A 21,012-nucleotide genomic window follows, 5' to 3' on the forward strand; every position below is an offset into this window, starting at 1 on the left:
TTTATCTATTGGCCATCACATTTGAGTCAACAGATATTAAAATCAAAATACAAACCAAAGTTTTATTTGTATAAAATAATCTTCACACTGGATGCCCAAAACCATAAACTCCCCATAAAAATACTGAGTACATGACCTCAGTGTCATCATTGGTAGTTACGGCTCTGCCTCTAAATGTTGAGTAGTTGTGGAAAGTAACAGTAAATTCATACAAATACAATTTTAGGTACTTGTACTTGACTGCTATTTTTATACTTTTACTCAGCTACTCTTCAAAATAAATTTGTATTTTTTTATTCCACTGCATTTATATGAGAGCTTTGCAGCGTTCCTTTGCAGATTCAGATTATCAATACAAAATCAGCTAATAAATTATGAATTAATATCATGAATTAAATGACAAAACAATACATAAGCCTCAACTTTACCAACTGTAATTTTATATTTCAGTTATATAATTTGTGTCATTCTCCATTATGAGTATTTACTTTTGGTTATTTAATTATATATTGATGCTGATACTTAAGTACTTTTACTTCAGTGAACCTTTTGAATGCAGGACTTTATTGGAACATTGTGGTGTTGCTGCTTTTGCTTCAGTAAAAGATGCAAGAACCTTTTCCACCGTGGGTGCAGCTTTTGCTCAAGATAACCATCAAATAAACAACCATTTCACAGCTTCACAGAAGGAAGACCTATGCAGATAATTTACTTCTCTAAAAGTAACAATACCACACTGTAATGGAAACACTCAAGTGCCTAAATTTTTTTCTTAATACAGCACTTGAGTTAATGACTTCTTAACATTATTCAGCGATGAAATAATGCCATTTCTCGTATTAATACTTCTGCTAAACAATGTGAAAAGACAAAAACTTGACACAAAGCATAATTTGATGATGAACACAACCCTGCTCTTTTTCATTGCATTTTATCTCTGTCAGGAAACTCAAAGCCCTCTGGTATTTGTTGTCATGTTAGCAGCAACATCATAGTGAGTGGCCCAAAAACCCGGAACACCACAAACTCTCTCCACTATGGGGTCCACTTTCCTCTCCTCCGGAAAGAGGACTGACCCAAGAGAGCTGCAGTTTTCCGTTTTAGCTTCGCATCTTGAATTTCACTTTTCCTTTCCCCCTTCTGCTGGCTGTACAGTAATACCTGCTGCTGCCTTTTTGATATATTTTACCCACAAACTCCAGCACGGTCTTCACATAAACTAGCTTGTGACGGTTATGAAGTGGATGCCCTCTTGTCTTAATCTTCACTTTTAATTCACGCTGGATGAAAAGTTGTCAGAATTATGATAGCTAGTTTCCATGGAAGGCAGTAAAAGCCCCGGGCACTTTATCAACCCAATATTAAGTGTTAAACGCTCACATATTAAATGTCTGGGTGGGTTGAGTCTCGAATTATGCTTGCAAGCTATAAATTACATTAGTATTTGCAAATGTACAATAACAATAACAATCCAAACGCTTAACATAATACTGAGGCCTTGATTTGTGAACTGTCCTAAGAACTTTTATGAGCAGGATAGGAGAAAGTCCATCTGGCCTGTATTTAATGTCAGCCTTTCCCCCTCCATTAAAAGCTGTCCTATATGTCCCTCTTGGCAACCTAGGACTGGGCAACCCATAAAACAAACCAGCCTTGCAGATTTCGCCAATATTTAACGCTTTGAAAAAGTAACTGTGTGAAACAAATTACCTCGCTGAGAGCAGAGGAGGGGGTTTCTGTCTGCAGTGGTGGAGGGATTAAGGTGACTAAACGCTGCGATGCCTCACCCGCTTTGAGGCATTATCTGTGAGGTTGTTTGATAGGCTGATGGAGATTTCTCCACTGTTGGAGTAATGCAGAGGAAAGACCTCAGAGTCTGCCTCCCTGCTGGAGGAAAAGGGGGGAACAAAGCTGCAACATAACTCAAGCAGTACTTAAGAAACTGCAGCGTGTAAAAAGATGGAGGCTTAGTTTGGTAATTCTGCTCCTTCCTCTTTTGGGAGATGAGGACGACGATAATGTCAGTAATTGTCATGATGATAATGATGATGTGAACATCGCAAGACTATTATTGTGAATTCACTTTCATGCAGAGGAGAAAGTGCTGGTCATTCACTTAAGTAACAATAACATAATGAAGAAATAGTTGGTGAAAAGTAAAAGTCATGCCTTCAAAATCTTACTTAAGTAAAAGTGCAGAAGTATTTTGCTTTAAGGAACAGTGTTTAAGAATTGGTGGCATCTAACGGGGTGGTTTTTACAGATTTTAACCAACTGAAGACCCTTCTGCTTACTCCTCCAAGACTTAAGTTAAGTGAGCGACTGAGTGCAACACCGTAGTAACGCCTTTCACCTCACCAGGAGGCCATTGGTACTATGACAACACTACTTTAGGAACCACGTTAGTCAGACAGCGGCTGGCGATATGACGGTTTTGAACTCTGCGGCTCATGATACCATACTTTCACAGGTGTGTCGGAGAACAACGGTGGTCTTCAGGTGATGTCCAAATGCAAAAGGCTCTCACTAGCACCAGTGTTTTTTCTTTTCTTCGTAGGTTTAGAAACATGACGGTGCATCATGGCAGACTCTGTGAAGAGGAACTGCTACCTCTGTAGATATAAACGACTCATTCTAAGCTTATGTACTTTTCACTCTGAAATGTAGCATAAAGTAGCAGGGAATAGAAATACTCAAGTAAAGTACCAGTACCTGCGAAATGTACTTAAATCAAGCACTTGAGTAAATGTACTTTGTTTTTTAACAATTCTAGACTTACGCCCTAGCTTTATTTGCCAACAAAACTTTAATCTCTCCGACATAAATCCATGTTTTATAGCCCCCACTGTAATGAGAGGTGTTCACTTTTGGCTAATGTTCATTTCATTACAATGTGTTCATCATCAGTTGAGCATTTTATTCTGTCCTTGTAACTCCATGTGTGAGTGTCGATGTTCCAGAGGTGGCTCCGCTTCCTTCAGATGTATGTTTGTTCCATCAAATGCTGATTTACGAGATCGGCTGGATGCTCTTTTCCTAAATGAGCGCTGAATCATCTGCATGAGAGATCACTTCCTCCTGAGACTAGCAAAATATTATTACATGGAACGAAGCTTTAATTTGATAGCCGGCCAAAAATGTTTCCAGCCGCCCCGGTCATTTTAATCCCATTCACTGGAATTACCAGTATCAAGTCTTTTATTTACGGCCTCTTATTCAAAACACAGTTTCTCCCTGTTGGAATGGGAAAACAGTCAAACGCACATTGAACACCACAGTGCCTACAGAGTTTACGTTTAATGTACTGCAGCAAAACAAACGAGATGCTTTATATTACCTCCACTAAATATACCTTCAGTATATAACCAAGTGTTTTTCTGAACATTCATACTGAGGACTGTTCAGCAGCTGCACACGTACCAAACATGTTCACCAACGTTGAAAGCTGAGCCCCCTCGTACAGAAGCTGTCGCCACATTTCCAAAAAGCCACATTATTGAGTGTTTTTTTAACATGGTCGCAGTTTCCAAGCATCTTGGCCTCGCTTTCAAAACCAGGCCCTTGCCAGCAGTTGGGAGTGGAGGGAGAGAGAAAGAAAAAAGACATCTCAAGTTAAATTTAAAGATGTGTTTCTCTTGGAAGCCAGGCTGCGCTGCCATAAACCAAGGGAGACATTTTCATGCTCCACATTTTTCATGGTTTCTCTTCGAGTTTCCTCCCTTCCTTTCTCACTCCACCTTGGCTCCAGAGTTACCTACTGCTGCACTGACTGCGGACCACAGCCAGCGGGGCACCCGGGGGGTGGCCAGTTCCCCCCTCCCCCCTCCAGCTCCACCTCCACCTCCATCAAAAAAGCCCTCCTGGTTGTCCTTGGATGGCTCTCGGTGGAGAATCCGCCACCTGGACAGAACTACTCAAGCTCTCTTTCACCACCCTCCTCAAATAATACGCTGCTTACACACTCGGAGCCGATGGCCAACAGTAATCAGTTATAAGCTTAAAAGTCCTCTGACCTACCGCCCTGTTTTTTAATGTGGCCATGAAGGAACCGTTTTATTGCAGACTGCAGACTTGTCTTGAGCCAACCCTGTGCGGTGTAAGCTGTAATTTGTTAAGGGTGCAGAGTTTGGTATTAATTAGGGCTGTGAAATGGCAGCGGTCCGACCGCCTGCCCGTTTCCGTAGAGTCTGAATTCACTGAGTGATGCACACACTGGGAGGGGGATTATGGCCGAGCTCTGGCGGCCCGCTGAGACGCAAACACAAAAGAGAGGATGTAAAAAGCACTTTCATTTAACATGACCTGTCATCAGCAGCAAATTTTCGCTCTGCTCTGTGAAACCGGGGTGAACTGCCTGCGGCTTCAAACTAACCGTATGTTAGAGTCCAAGCATCAAATGGAGATGACTTTATGTGCGTGCAAATGAGAGAGTTGCTTGAATATTCAACCTCAGGGTTGGCCTACATGAGCATGACATTATTATTTCTCTCAGTGATTAGAACATCATGTTGTGAGGTTAGATTTTAGGATTTATGTACACATTTTAAAGTGGGGGACAGCTTGAACTGTTTTAAGCTGGTTCAACTCAATGTTACTTGTATTTTGGGTTTCTACTATGTTTACATGCATTTATGTTCAAATAACTCTCATTCTCATTCTGTCCGTCTGAATTTACCTGTATTCCCTCTCTGTCCAAAACGCACTGTTTTAGCTCCCTGTCACTTTAAGCGCCCTCCGGAAAAAGTCCAGTCTGCTCTGACTGGCTTGCGAGAAAAATATGATTCACCTGCCAAGTTAGTTCTAAAGCAGTGGGTGGAGATACTCAGATGGGGGCCGGTATATTCTAATGTCCCTGCATGTGGCAATTGATGGGGAGTTAAATCTGAATGGCTTGTTGAACTACGTGTTTTCTGATCGAGGCAGCCAATAAAAAACTGATTGGGTTGTCCTCTTTTATAGTTTGGGGGTTGGATGGCACTCCAGATACCCAAATGTTTGTGCACAAGCGCTGAAAAAGTTGTTCATGATATGTCCCCTTTAACATGTGTACAGTGGCAGGGATTCAATTTAAAGTTAACTTTTATCTAAGTTCGTACTGTTTTTATCATAATCATGACTTAATGTAGGCCTATTAAAACACGCAAACAGTTTCTATCATTTCTGTTTTATTCCAACTTCAAAAACGAAGTACTCTCAAACAATGCATGCTGGGAATTCTGCTAAAGTGCTGATCATGTTTTTTAGAAACTTAATGAGTTTAGTGAACTATGTGCAGTGCATTTCAAGTCAGAACAACTCCTTTCTTAATTTGTCTAAAAATTTAAAATATTTAGTAAAGGTAAATTAGGAATTATCTTCACCACTATTTTGGTCCTCGGACATTCATAAGACAAAGTTAAACATATCCAAGTCACTCTCGAAAAACCCACCAATCAGAGGAGGCCAGCAACCCTTTCCTGGTATACAAATTGAGGTCAATGATATCTTCAAATATCAAAACAAACAAGACACTGAGCTCTTTCAGTTGTAAACATATAGCTAATTTGCCAATATTATAGACAGTAGGTTCACATCAAAATAAGACCCACTCGGGACATAAGAATGTGGTTTTACAAAGCAGTCCCATAATCACATAATGTAAGTTCTCAGTCCCAATATACAACAAGAAAATATTACAGAAACAATATTAATATAACAACAAGAGAAATGCTAATTTACAAAAACACCTTAAATGCACAGAGGCTTCAGACTTTATGGTGCAAGTCAAGTTAACTTAAAAGTAATAAAACTTATATATTTGCATTAAGTTAAGGGTAAAAGATGAGTTAATTCCACTAAATTCCTGTTTTATGTTTTACAGTGATATGTCACAAAAAAATATGTGTTACAGTCAGGCAGAACTTGGCACATGATGCAACTAAGGTCACCTGCATGGCCTCTCTGAAGTAAGACACATTTTTAAGTGTGCTGAGTATAGTCTGAGGTTTCCTCATTTCCCCTTTTTCAGCGCTTATCGTGGCTCGCAGATGCTGTTTTATGGAGAACAGCTAAAACGAAACACTCACTGTCAAAAGACAGCCTCATCATTTAGTAAATGAAAAAAGTACCTTAAACACATTCAACTCAATTCAGATGTTATCTTTTAAATTCCTAACTAACTAACTAACTAACTAACTAACTAACTAACTAACTAACTAACGAACTAACCATCTAATAACACATAACCTTCTTTCAACCAGGTCATGCAGCAGAAAATATCTCCAAGAAATGTGCAGATAGAGAACAAAAAGCTACATTTTATACTGAAGTTCTGCAAAACACAAAAGAAGAAATGAATTACATCTGTGAGTAAAATGTCACCACAACTAATGGAAATGATGGCAATAGCTTAAAAAAAAAGGAAGATACTAATTATAATATGTCTGAAATGTTTAAATCTAATGCTTTCCTATCGGCCTTCATTAGAGACTGCTTTTTTTTTCTTCTTTTATACATCTTTACAACAGCAGCAGGTTAGACTAGGCTTATCGTGGCTCGCAGATGCTGTTTTATGGAGAACAGCTAAAACAAAACACTCACTGTCAAAAGACAGCCTCATCATTTAGTAAATGAAAAAAGTACCTTAAACACATTCAACTCAATTCAGATGTTATCTTTTTTCCTAACTAACTAACTAACTAACTAACTAACTAACTAACTAACTAACTAACTAACTAACTAACTAACTAACTAACTAACTAACCATCTAATAACACATAACCTTCTTTCAACCAGGTCATGCAGCAGAAAATATCTCCAAGAAATGTGCAGATAGAGAACAAAAAGCTACATTTTATACTGAAGTTCTGCAAAACACAAAAGAAGAAATGAGGGTAAAGAGCATACTGACAGAAAGCTATTTTTATCATTACAACTCTTCGAAATGCCACATTTAGACATTATTGTTTCCTTTAATGTGAGAGAAGCAACACGTATGCAGTGGACCACCCCAGGGACCAATCACTATCAAGCATGTCACTTGGCTCATTGCTCTTGCCCCTTTTTATCTGATAGTGCCCCTTATTATCTGACTCTGTGTTGTAGCATTAGACCCGGTCACACTCCATTATGTGTCTTTGTGTGTGTGGTGTCAACACTCCAGAGAACACACACTCTAGACTGATACTGATGGATTATTGAGGAATTCTTCTTCACGACTCCGCTTGTTAAGGGGAGGAGAGGGCAAGAGCGGGAAAATAAATAAGACGTCACTTGGGTTTATCTTGTTCTTGTCCCAAAACAAACAGAGCTATGGCGGAGAGAGAGAGAGAGAGGCGCGGGGGCTTTGAGGGCTAGTGAATATTACACAGTCCCTTTGATCAAAACAATTTGGAACAAGAAAGCTGCAACACACTCATCACCACAGCAACCAGAAAGGAGACACACAAGTGAGAGTGAACAGGTGATTTATAGAAAGCACTGCTCAGTATCACATCCTTTCCACTTCCTTTAAACTGATTTAGCGGACAGATTTGGATGCGGGTGAGAGATCATAATTACTGTCCTTATTTGCATCAGTGTGGTCAGAAAAAATACAATTCTAAGACAGTTACCTTAATGCACTTTAACAGGGAATATGATTTACACTGCTTTAACAAGGGTCACATAGTGTAAGCTTTCATGCAAGCCAGCAAGCATGAAACAAGAGTGTGAGTGCGAGCCCTGTAACCCATATGTGCATGGGGTGAGAGTTCAGTTCCTGCAGGGTTTGTTTAGGAATATATGACACTGCACAGCTGGCCTAATCATCTGTGCATATCTGACTATAAAACTTTACTGAGCGTCGCCAGAGCCAGCTGCCTTTATCAGTGGAAATGGAGTTATTCCCACTCCGGACGGACAGAGGCCTCAACCCCTAGATCTGCTGCTCGTCTCCCAGTGGCCCTCATCAGGGACTGCTCCCGCTTGCTCTGTTGGAGGAGCATTTAGACAGCAGTTTGTACGAACATGTGTACAGATGTAGAGAGAGTCACTTCCGTTTAACTGCACTCAGTCAAACCAAGAATATGAGTTTTAGGTTTTTGATAGACAAGTGAGACAATGACTTGAAAAATGTTGCTTCAGCTAGATCTGTATTCATATTACATCTGTTGCATTACTTTAAGTCATGTAACAATGTGTATCTGTTTTGTTCTTGCAAAATAAACAAATTAATAAAATCCTCACAGTTCTGTTGAATTCCGACTATCCTCTTCGTCAATGTTAGGGGATGTTAAATAAGTGCTCCAGTTATTTAACATCCTCTATTATTTGTCAGGTATTACAGTACTTGGTCTTTTGTCACCTGCAATACTGTCCAGTTATATGGTCAGCCGCAGCAAATAAACTACAACTAGTTCAAAACCGAGCTGCCAGATTGCCACTCCAGTGCTCAATAAGAACAAATATAGCGTGTATGCACTCCCGCCTGTCATGGTCCTTAGTAAAAATTAAACCCCATTCTAGCCTTCTCTTGTTTTTCAGAAATGTAGTATTTAATCAGACACCTGAATATCTCTTCAACCAAGTACAAAAAAAATGCAAAAGACATAACCATCACACAACCTGATAGCTCCAACCCCAAGAACAAACCTACTTAAATGAAAAGTTATCTACCAATCAATGATGGCCTGGAACTCACTCCTCATATAACTTATACAGGTAACAAACCGTCATTTAAAAATGTGTAAAGGCTCACCAAGGCAACTGACCAAATGACTAGAACTCCATTGCCTTTGAAGACTACTACTACTAGGCTGCTGTAAGCCTGCAAATTTCTCTGCTGCGGGACTAATAAAGGATTATCTTATCTTATCTTATCTGACTACTGATCCTTCATTTATGAAGTTATGGATGCATATTATATATGGTCGGTTCTGATACTATACATCCTAGTCTCTGACTGTACTTTGCATCTGACAGTACTATTTAAACTACTCTGACTGTACGGTTTTAACTGTTTTACGTGATGTATTGTATGTATTGTGTTTTGTCCTTTCTGTGGAGCCCAAACGTAACATATTCACTATGTTGTACACACACATGGTATTACTGTGCAATGAAGGATTGTTGCCGACACTTTTGGTGCCCTCACTTGCATTTTACCTCCAAATAATGTAGCTTGGATAATCCGGCTGAACTGTTAGCTTGTTAACAATCTGCCTGTGTTTTTGGCCCGGTTGGACTTTGCTGAAGCAATGTCTCTGTATTGCAAAATCTCAGTGTCAGCAATTACATCTGTGAGTAAAATGTGACCGCAACTAATGGAAATGATGGCAATAGCTTAAAAAAAAAAAGGAAGATGCTAATTATAATATGTCTGAAATGTTTAAATCTAATGCTCTCCTATCGGCCTTCATTAGAGACTGCTTTTTCTTCTTCTTTTATACATCTTTACAACAGCAGCAGGTTAGACTAGGCTGCTAGCTCTGCATGTATTTTTTGATGACGTTTCATTTTCTTTAAATGATGTACTAATACCCCACAAATTTATGTTTGATTTATTTATATGTTGGATGAAAAAAGATACAATAAATCAAGAGCATAGAGATCAACAATTTTCTGCATAGCGTTTGATCCTTGATGGTGTCATATGAGTCATCAAATAAAGTTCTTTTGAAAGTTTTTTTGACAATGCATTACTGCCCGCCACTCTACTTCCCCCTGTTCCTCCCTGCTCTCCTCACACATCTGACCTCAGGCTCGCAACATCCAACAGATGATCATTACAAAGTTGGAGGTCACGACCTGCACACTCCAATCACCACACCTTTGCCTCTTCTTGCTGTAACCCTGTGCTGTATACGTACCCCTCACTTCCCCTCTGCTTTTTAATGTTTCCCTCGGCACAAGCTCATGGATTGAGATATAAAGCGATCCTGTCTGACTGCAGGAAACAGTCACAGGAAATGGAGATGCGCTGCGACACTTTGAGTGCCACTTCAGGATATTTATTTGGACGGATTTCTCTTTTTTTTTTTTTGCATGGGAATCCCCATCCCTCCATCACTCTTGGAGTCCCAGAGTCGAGGTCTGGGATTTGGAGGAACAAGCCAGCAGTGTCATGTAGCTTGTTGAGGCTACAGGGAGGGATCGCTTCCCTTCCCCTCGCACCTCACCGCATCTCCCCTCCTCCTCCTCCAAACAAAAACTCATGTGGGGAATCCAATTAGTTAATCTCACTCTTGACACACTTCTACTTGTTTGCAGCACAGACACGCCATTTCCTCCCAGATCCTCTCATAACAAGCATGTCGAAGAGGAGAGAGAGGCAGAGAAAGTCAGAGCTGCTCTAAGTGAGGCTATTGATTATGAGCCTTAAACAGACAGGAAGACATCTGGCTTCCATTACAGCCTGTGATGGGATGCAGGGCTCCCCGGCAGCCGGCAGCGCAGGCCACACGACGTACAGACACATGCTACGCAGCCTGTAATTACTGGGATGGTCCGGGGGAATAGGAGTGATGTTATGTCATCTAAAGCTGAAACAGGTTTATTGTGGATTTTTTCCATTATTCAAAAGAGCTTGACTGTTCAATTTATCCTGACCTGTCCAACTGGTAGAAGAGTTAATTTTATGAAACTGGCTGTGAACTCTATGAAACTGGACTTTAACTTAAATGTATTTTCATCATCGACCTCTTTAAATCGAATTATTGTTGCGAGTATATTATGTCAGAAAATAGTAAAAAGTGTCCCAGAGTCCAAGGTGGCGTCAGCAATGTTCAGTTCAAAATCATAAAAGATTAAAGAAACTGGGAAATATTGACATTGGTGAAGCAGATAATGTATGAGATTTTTCCCTTAAAGATTCAAAACGATCAATGATAGTTATAGTTCAAAAATATTATGGTACATTTTTTGTGAAATAATGCTCAAATTTGACAGGAGCACAGGTTGGATTTAAATCTTAAAAATATATTGGTAGTTAAAACACTGTAGAAAAATAAATCTAATATCTCTTAGGGCGGGTGGGGTTAGACTGTGGGACTTTTAACTCTTGACCTCAGTAATTTAAAATCATGGCTATGGCCTTGAGGCTGACTTTTGTTTATGGTATCTCTTGTTTATGGTATGCTACGTTTATTGAATGTGTCGTGTTTTATCCAATAATGTTTTCAGGTTTAAAAGCCAACTGCTTCATTGGAAATGTGCAAAGCTCACTTCATAGTTGTGCACACAGGGAGGGCAGGAGAGTTGTTTCAATATTCATGTATATATTTGGTTGTTTAACCTTTAAGAAAAAGCAGTATACATTTTTATCTGGTCTCCTCACATGGCACTTGTGGCCAGGCAGTGAAGTGTATTTGTAGAGTGGGGAAAGACTTCCCTTTCATGCTTATTAACAAAGACTGTGTACTCAACCAAAGTGTCTGCATACTATTTAACCAGCAACACTCATTTGGTTTCTCACGGTCCCGTCGCACTCATCTTGCGACCGTGTACATCTTTTGCAGACATCTCTATTACCACTTGATAACCCTGACGTTGTCTTCTGTGACCATTAAATGCAATTTGTCGCATTGTTCTTTTACTTTCGAGGTTATTTCTCCCTCAGGGTTAATTACACAGAACACATGGTCCCACTGATGTTTTTGCTATAAGAAAACTCAAACTACCAGAGAGAAAAGTAATGGTGAAATGTCTCCCTGCAATATCACTTATCACTGTGGCAAGATGGAGATTATTGACTTAACTGGTCTAGACATCAACAATGAGTGATTTAAGGTCCCCCTCTCAGCGTCTAAGATTTGTGTATTTTACTTAACCGGAGGTAGAGGACGAAAACACATCTCTATTTATTCTTTCAGACAAAGATGCAGGCGCTGAGCTGCACAAGCATGTTGTGTCATCTCTCTGGAACAAAGACAGAAAGCTGTTGTGACTTTAATGTGCTTGTTTGGGGTTGTGGGGGCGCGTTGATGAGGTTGGAGCAGGTCGTGTTATGGTAGTGAGTAACACTAACAGCACTAAATCACCTTTAAAGTTAAACTAATCAGACAGTGCACACACACACACACACACACACACACACACACACACACACACACACACACACACACACACACACACACACACACACACAGACATAATGTTTGTGTGTGTGTGTCGAGGAGATTTTGTTTGTATGTGAGTGTATTTGAAGCTCAGCTTTGAGGTGATAGTCCTCATATATTATGTGTATTTATTCAGAAATGTAACATTTTGAGCTCCACAAAGGGTGCATTTCTTTCAGGTCTTTTATTGTGGATTGCATTATATCAAACAGGTGTTGCTTTTATGTGTTCTTGAATTACAGCTCTGCTCTGGGCTTCTCCAGCATGCATCAGACTTTTACTACAATGTCGAATCTCATCTATCAGCTCTCACATAAATAAATGTCTCAAGCATGTAGGTGCACGAACATCCATGTGTGCTCATGTGTGTTCAGTCTGCGACATGACAGACACTAAAGCTAAACCACAAGGCAATAATTTACTAATGCACTCCTCAGCCGTGCTCCCTGGGCCTGTCTGCAGCCCCTGATGGATGCTGACGGCTCCAGAGATGGACTGCTGCTGATAGGGAGTGACCAGAGAGGAGCCTGATTAAAAGTAGTGGAGCACGGCGGAGGGTGATAACCCCGATCCATTGGTGATGAATCCACTCTGGACAGGCTGCTGTCTCATTAGGGTCTACCCTTAGCCAGGCACGGCGTGTCCAAATAAACTTTGAAACAATCCTGCTTTTATCAGCAGGATTACGCTTGTTTTCCTTTCCACGGCTTTCCTTGTGTGGGCTTATGTGGAGCATCCTCCCCCTCTGTCGGTCTCTATAAACTGAAGGTGTGATTCACCAGCCCTGACTTTGCTGTGTTTATACATATCTGGATCTATCTTCTTAAATTAATGAGCCTAGCAGCACCATTAGACAACTATTTGCCTGACTAATCTGCAGCCAATACGAAATAGTGAGAAAAAGTTGAAATAATCTGCCCTTTATTTGTGATAACATAAACAGTGGAGTTGTTTTAAAGGATGATAACATTAAATATTGGGCCTGGGAAGGGGGACAGAAAGAGGTAGTTTACATTCTCACTGGAGTAGTCTTGATAACAGGCCAGAGGGAATATGAGCCCCTTTAAATGTGTGCATTAGTGTAATTTATTGAGCTTCCCTCTAAGCCCTGCTGTTCCTCCAGCTCCTTTTTTCCCCAAACATAAGACAGGCCAAGGCTCCAGAATGGATGGGAGTGAAAAATCATTCACAGTTGATAATCACATAAAACAACGCCATATTTGCTGCCTAATAAGCACAAAACGTTCCATCGGCCTCCTCCCTCCGATCAGGTTGAGGCGACTCTTCCGAGCTGATCTGGGTGATTTACGCCCGGCGATTTGGAAATGCTTTGGTTTTGGAGTGGGTACGAGGAGAGTCAGGACGGGCGGGGTTAGGTCAGAGATTTCTTAATTCTTTGTGTATGTCTGGAAGTCATCCACGCGTTCCGATTTTTTACCAATTTATGTCCGAATGGAATGACCCTGGGAATTAATGAGGTTCTGGCCGTGAGTCCCAGCGCTGCAAGGTCAAGTAAATCATGCTTTAGGGCTCCAGTCCTCCCCACTCGGCTCCCTCACTCTCCCCGACTCCACATCCTGCGATAACGGAAAGACAAGGGGCCTGAGAAATACCACCTCATCGACACTTGTGTCCATCCAGTAGAACATATTTTAGAGTATAAGCGCCAACCGGCTGTAAAGCCTGCTTTTAGTGGAGACTAGCAGCTGATGAATGGGAGTGGGGCAAGAGCAGTGGGACTAGAGGTCACTTTCTTCATTTCACAGCAGATTGTTGATGTTATGCACATTTCTCTCTCCAGAGGTGAATTTTTTTTCTATCTGGGCCGATGTTTTATTGGGGCATTATAAAGAGTTTATACTTGATTTAGCTGGGCCATTTCCCTTTCAATGAATATGTGGTGGAGCACATTCACAAGGAGGGAAAAGTTGACATCATTAGACATAATACCATGAAACCTAATAGAGTAACACCTACGTAACGAGCACTGCAAATCAATCAACTCTTTTTGTGCCGAAAAATAATTTGTCTTTTCATTTAATAGCTGTTTAAGTGCTATAATTTTTACACATGTGTTTAGTGTTTCATATTTAAGAGGAAAACGGGTGACAACATTGTCAAACAAGCATGAAACTGGAGCACAGTTCACCACTCATGGAACATTGTGAAGAAGGACTGCCAAGTCCGGCTTGGCTCTGTTTTTGTCCTACTGTAACCAACAAGGCAAAATTTATCACCTGAGTTAATTCCCCCAGAATATAAAGTCTGCAAAAAGCTCATTTTTGCCAGCTTTTTCTTTTTAAAGAGCCCTCAACAGGAGATCTGACCAGAAGTTTCCAAGTGTTCTTTTTTGTTAATCAGATTAAGCAGATTGACTTCAAAAACATGAAGTCAACAAGTGTCAACATAACGATATTTAACTTTATTTAATTTATCTTTCTGCATCTACATAGAACATTTGTGTTTGCAATCTGTGCAGTTAAGTCGGATAATGCAGCCTATGGATGTAATCTGATCTTCTTGAGTCCAGTCATAAAGCAAAATAACCATAAATTCTGTCCATACTACTGCATCAGTACGGATAGAACTGGACAGTCGCCAGTTCAAAGCTCTGGACTGCCTCAGAAAATCTGGCAGGGAGAGCAAGTAACTGATGTTTTGTCCTGCCTACATACCACCAGGGTGCCCTTGAGCAAGCTAACAGTCCAGCAAAGCTGCTTATTGGCCAGCAGTCTATTGAACAGGGAACTCCAACTATTCATATACAGCAGATTTCTTTCTGAAAAATGGCAACATACATCAATTTGGTTTTGTCAAGTTTAAAAATCTTCCCCCTGACAATAAGTTAAACGTTATGCATAATCCAGTTTTACTGGTCTGAGAATTATTTTTTCCTCAACAATACGTTGAATTAAAGCAGATCAAACCACATACATTAAACACAATTCAAAAAAAGTCTCAATTTCCTTTTCAAAGAAATGAATTATCTCACGTGACTTTTTATTTTTTTACTCAATGCCTCATGGAAATTAATGGCATAATGTTAATATTTTACAACATATGGTTTGAATTAAATATAATTTTGGCACCAGTACAGCTTTAACACACACCTGCAAGGCTTGCCTTATACAGTAAATTGTGACAAACAACCTTATAACAATATGGTTTTCAGTTAAAGAGGTCATCAAGCAATTAGTATTGCAATTTCATTAAGTTAGTGGGACTTAAAAGAGACAGGTTTAAAAGAAAGAGGAATTGGACGCTAAGATGTCCTCACCTTTAGTCCCTATGGGCCCCAAAAATGGGACCCTACATTTCCCATAATGCAACTAAACACAGCCTTTTATTAGATCCTCTCAGTCCCTTGAACCCCCACTTCTCTTAAACTCCATAAGTCCAGTTTGTAACACAGGCTTTCTGTTTAAGCCTCAAGCCAAAATTGAGATTACCCTGATGACATCATAAGGTTGTTTTTTTAAAACTAGGAGACTTCCCTATAGAGTCACAGCAGACTTTATCAAAATTCCTTTCACAAGCGGATTAAACTGAACTGTGCTTGTAAAATCAAAGCCTCTTTAAAATGTTTCACTGATATGATTTCAGAAGGAGAACTCCCTTCTCGACCGTTTCAGAACCTAAGTTCATCCACACATTCCTTCCTTTGGCAAATGCTTCACCTTGTTTATAACATTATCCTCCCAGTAACAGTTAACTTAATGTATGAATTAGACCAGGGCGACAACTCTGAATAAATCTGGCCTGTCTACGATAATCGCCATTACATACTTCAAGCTCTGTTAACACAAACGGAGCGATGATGTCAGAAGTCCATGTCGGACCAGCTGAGGAGAAGCAGTCTCCACACTCTTGGCTGATGGCTCCAGACAAGCACCTTGATGGCTGTAATTACTGTCATGTTCCAAAAGAGATGAGAGATACCAGGGGTCCGAATAAAACCTAAAACGGTTTTGATATGATGGATTTCTCAAACTTTGTTTAAAAATTCCTCGAGCTATCTGTCTGGAGTCTTGAGGAGATGATGGCTTGAGCACTACAGTCGGTCCATTCAACCCCTTCAGGGCAAGAAAACTTCATAGTGTTTAAATCAATATGGCTGGTCAGATTCAATGTTTGTATGCGGCGACAATTGCCGCCCGCTTGTTCAACGCGTAAGTATGCAGACTGGTTTCAGTAAATGTCTGCTGCGTGTGTTTACATTCTACCTAATGCACTCAGATGACACTGAATCTAAACACATTCACACAGAGACTCTCCACCGCTCAGCTTTACTGCCACATTCCAAGTAGGTCCATCTTTATGAGTCCAGCTGTCTTTAAGCTGAACTTTTCTCACTGCTTAGCATCTAAACATAAGCAGTCGCTCACTAAGTCAACAAAGATTTGAATTATGTTGAGTTTTAAGAGAAGGAATTTTCATTGTTTGAGTATTTAGATGTGGGGGACCCTTTACTTATGAAGTAAAAACACTGTGAAAATGCTAAGTGAAACTACACAAGCATTGTTTTTTACCTTCATTTACCATCAAAAGTAAAAGTACCCAACGCCCAACAATTGTGTTATGGTGATATATATTATATCATTAGATTAGTAATGCTGAAAAACTCATGTGTAAGTAGCATTTATTTGTTAGCGAGGAAAAAAGCCAAATTGATAACTCATTACAAATGACTCATTTACTCACAAAACTATCTACTTTATTATTAACTGAAAGACTAAATTAATTAGTTACATTACTAAAACATTACCTTTGCAACTAAGCTCAGCACAGACACCTCACTTATTCTGTATTTAATATGTGGAAATAGAATATGAGACAGTGTTGTTTAACAATTAGTGAGTCTATTCAGTTTGGAGGTTTGTATCATCAGCAGCTAGCACACCAGCTGTGTGCATTGTGCTACATTTTCTCATAGACTTATATACAACCTGACTTGTTTTTGCAACCAGTGGAGTCGCCCACTGATGGCTATAAGAAAGAATGCAGTCTTAGGACATAAACCACATTTACTTAACTTTTCAGATCCAGAGGTATAAGAATGGAGCCCTCAGTTACTTTTCTTCAAGTGACAATTCCAATAAAGTTTATTCCAACAAGACGGCCGCAGCATTACTTTTTATAATTCCACTAAGAATATAGAGTAAGAAGTAAAAAGCAAAATACGGAGCCGCCGATGTCTGGGAATGCGCGAACAATATAGTTAGAGACATATTGTGGGTTGTTCAGACAATTAATCAGCCCCCCTCAAACTGTGTGTCAAAACAAACTGCCAGAAATTCAGCCCGATTCTAAAATGCTAATATTAATTAAAAGCATACTACTCTTGTGTAACATGTTTCTAAGTAATGTGTTAGCTACTGACCAACTGTTAATGACATGTTTTGTAGATTAGCCAGTATAGCCCAATTTGGAGTGGACATCACGGTTACGTCACTGCAGCTGTGCACGCATTGTGGTGGCAGAAAAACAGTTGAAACAAGGTTAAGTGAGGGAAACAGGCAACCAGAAAAGAAAACTTTTGTTGTGCCAAATGATGTCAGAGAAGGAATGAAAAACAAGATGACCTTCATTTTTATAGAATACCGTTGTCAAAGACGCCCTTTGAAGCTAAACGCAGACGTTTATGGTTGCAGGCCATTAAATGGACAGACTAGACTGATAAAATAATACGTAATTCTCGTTTCTGCTGTGGCATGATTGAAAAATAATTGGAACTTGTACTTTTATTCACTTAAAGTACCTCATTACAGTATTTAAGTTAATGTACTTGGCTACATTCCACAGCTGCAGGTATCTACTGGGGTTCTTCTTTTGATTTTTCATTTTTCTGCACAACCCATTACCCCTCCTATAGGATCCATATAAGCTCTGTTCTTATTGTACCTTACAGTCGTGTTCTGAAGGACTCCAGTAAAGTAAATGCGTCACAGTGGGAGCTGCCACATCCTCACAGTGAACATGCCAGAAACTTAAAAATGAATGACTCCAGCAATCACTTGAGGTTTCACAGGCAGTTTTTCCCTCCGTGCAGCAGGACTTAACACACCGGGGAGATAAAAATCTAATTTTTGCAAATGGGATTAAGGCACATACAATAACAAAAAGAGGAATGAATGGACTTACTGTATTAAACAAAAGATGTACATGATAGTCCCTGTGTGGTTTCTGCTCGACATATTTTCTATAAATGGTGGACAGCTTGGAGACGCCTTAAACGCAAATCCATTTAGCTCCAAAGGAGGATTAGTCATTTTTGAACCAAGCTACTGTTTAAAGTTGTTAGAATAAAAGTCTCTATTTCAAAACGGGAGTGCCCAGAATGGGCAACGTTTTTTGAGGGAAATACAGTTTGTACTGGCATACAAGATACAGCTTTGTGCAAATAACGATAGCTAACCACACAACTTTAATTTGTGCGTGAAATATTTATTTCAATCCACTTTACTTTTACATTAACAGACTCATATATTGTATGGCTGGCTAAACTGTAATCTGGAAATTCAAAAGGCCTTGAAACTCCTCCGAGCTTCATGACTCAGAATGAATCATATTGAAATCTTCTGAAATATGTTTGTTCGGTTCTTTTTTTGGTATTGTTTACTGTCATTAAGTCACAGCATTAAATTCATCTGCTGCATTACTGTCAAGTATAAACCTTAAATAACATGGATAATAAAATAAACTTTGCAAGTGTGCCTCTATCAGCTTCCTCAACCTCACTGTTAAACCTTGTGTTTCTGCTTTGTATCGAGTTGAGAGGGTAATACTCTCTGTGCCTCTTCTGCTTAAGGTGAAGGGCAAAGGGTGTTAGTTGCCAGCTCTCACCACAGTTTCCTTTCTTAAGTAGCTCTGATGCTGCAATAACACAAACGTGCCAAAAGCATCGCGATACTAAAGGGAAGGGTACTTTCAACTTGTCCAGACCTTTTAAACTTGAACCCCAATGTCACGCCTGAATCTCAACAGCATTTCAAGACTAAATCATGTGATGTTTTATAAGTGACAGGCATAATCTCAAGGATAACTAGACGGATAAGAAGATAGACAGACGATGAGCAGACCTCATCATGAATTAGAGAGAAAAGAGAGAAGAGACCCATCGGCCCTTCCTAAACCACAGGTATGATTTACAGAGCAGGGTTGGTCGCCTGCGTTAAATTAATAATAGGAAATGCAAGGGTAGTCCGGTGACTTGTCCAAGATATACTTTCCCTGGCTCTCCAGACCCCTAGAAAACCTGGGTGGCCTGCAACCAGGCTTCCTCTGGTTTCTGATGTTAATGTCATTGCTTTTGCTGGTATGACAGGAGCTTCACCACAAGCTTGGTTTGGGTCAGACAAAAGGGGACAAGCTGTGATAGCAGGATACAGCTCCGTAATCTGAGGTATATCGGGGTATTTTTTGTCCCACGGTGGAGTTTGTTGCCACAGAGGAGGGGAGGAAAGAAGAGGAGTATGGTGGTTTTCAAATGCGATTGTTTTTAAGTACTTCACTTTTCCAGAAATCAGAAACCACACGGTGCATTTTGGTTAGTGGATGTTTTGAATTACTTCAACTACTTAATGGTTCCTCCTTACCCAGCCCACAGAATTGTTTCATAGTGGTTTTAATACTTTGCTTAAGTCATTGAGTTGGATGTTGAGTAATCTGCTTTCTAAACCTATTCTTCACAATGAGGCTTGTAGGTTGTTCATTATACTTAATGCTACAGTATTTTCAATACAACATAACATTAAGGGCAAAAAAAAAAGCATTTTACTGTTTTTAGGTAATGACCCCCTGAACTTTTGGCAAAATTGAAATGAGATCCTTTGTTTGTAGCTCGATGGAATTAAAGTTTCTTTCATGTTTCTCAACCTAAGAAGAGGTGTTTGATTTTCATTGAAATTAAAGTATGAAACTCAGTGTCTAGCATACATATATTTACCAAGTGTCGTAAATACGTTTTATTTAAACTTTTTTTTGGTCTCCTTACAAAAAAATTCACTGTGTCCTTATAATCCTAACTGTCAAAGTAAGTGAGAACAGCCCTGCTGGTATTGGGCTCGGTGTTAAACCTGCTCAAGTTGGCACCACTTTGAGAATCCCGTTTTCTGAAATAACAGAGGATCTAAGGCACATTACTCTATATACAGAGTATTGTAGAGGTAAGTGGAGGCGGGTGGAACATTTTGTAAATCTTGTGTCACCAAAACCGCTGCAAGCAGGATGAATGCGTTTACTTGGCCAACAGGATATCCCTTCAGACTCGCTCACTGCACCGCTGATGAGGATAACAGAGGGGGCATTATTTTTGCTCAACAGCTCGGGAAGGTGATAAAGGGTTCCCAGATCCTCTCACAGGGGTGCAGCGGTATACACACATCCATTTAAGTTGACGAAACATTTCATCTCCCGACAACTGGATTTAACCCTTAAAACAGGCCAACCTGACTGGGGTCAGGAGGAAAACATTTCTAAACACACAGCCTTCAAGACACATCCCATGTCCTCAAAGAAATGTCTTCATAATTACATAATTTGGCAAATATTATAGATGTGGTAGAAATGATTCTGCATTTTCCATCTGCACTACGTTCTTGTAACACTGGTCGTCATTAAGAGCTGCGATAGCGTGTACTGGAATTATTTTCCCTGTGACTAATGTAGGGGGGACTATCACAGATGTGGTTTTGAGTACTTTACCAGGTGTTTGTATGTCTATCTGTCTGTGTTCAGATTTTGTTAATATGATAGCATCACAACCGTGTAAGATGGAGTCACACAACTTTACAGGTGTGTAGTTGAAATCAAAATGCAGGCCGAGTTCGAAGATGGGTGTGGTCCAAGCACGGGCGCTGGAAGTAAGGGAGTAGGAAGTGGGGAAGGAGCCAAGGCCCCCCCACTTTACGCATCAGCCCAATGTCTGCCGTGATCCCAT

The sequence above is a fragment of the Anoplopoma fimbria genome, chromosome 18, assembly GCF_027596085.1.
Source record: "Anoplopoma fimbria isolate UVic2021 breed Golden Eagle Sablefish chromosome 18, Afim_UVic_2022, whole genome shotgun sequence".
Taxonomy (NCBI): domain Eukaryota; kingdom Metazoa; phylum Chordata; class Actinopteri; order Perciformes; family Anoplopomatidae; genus Anoplopoma; species Anoplopoma fimbria.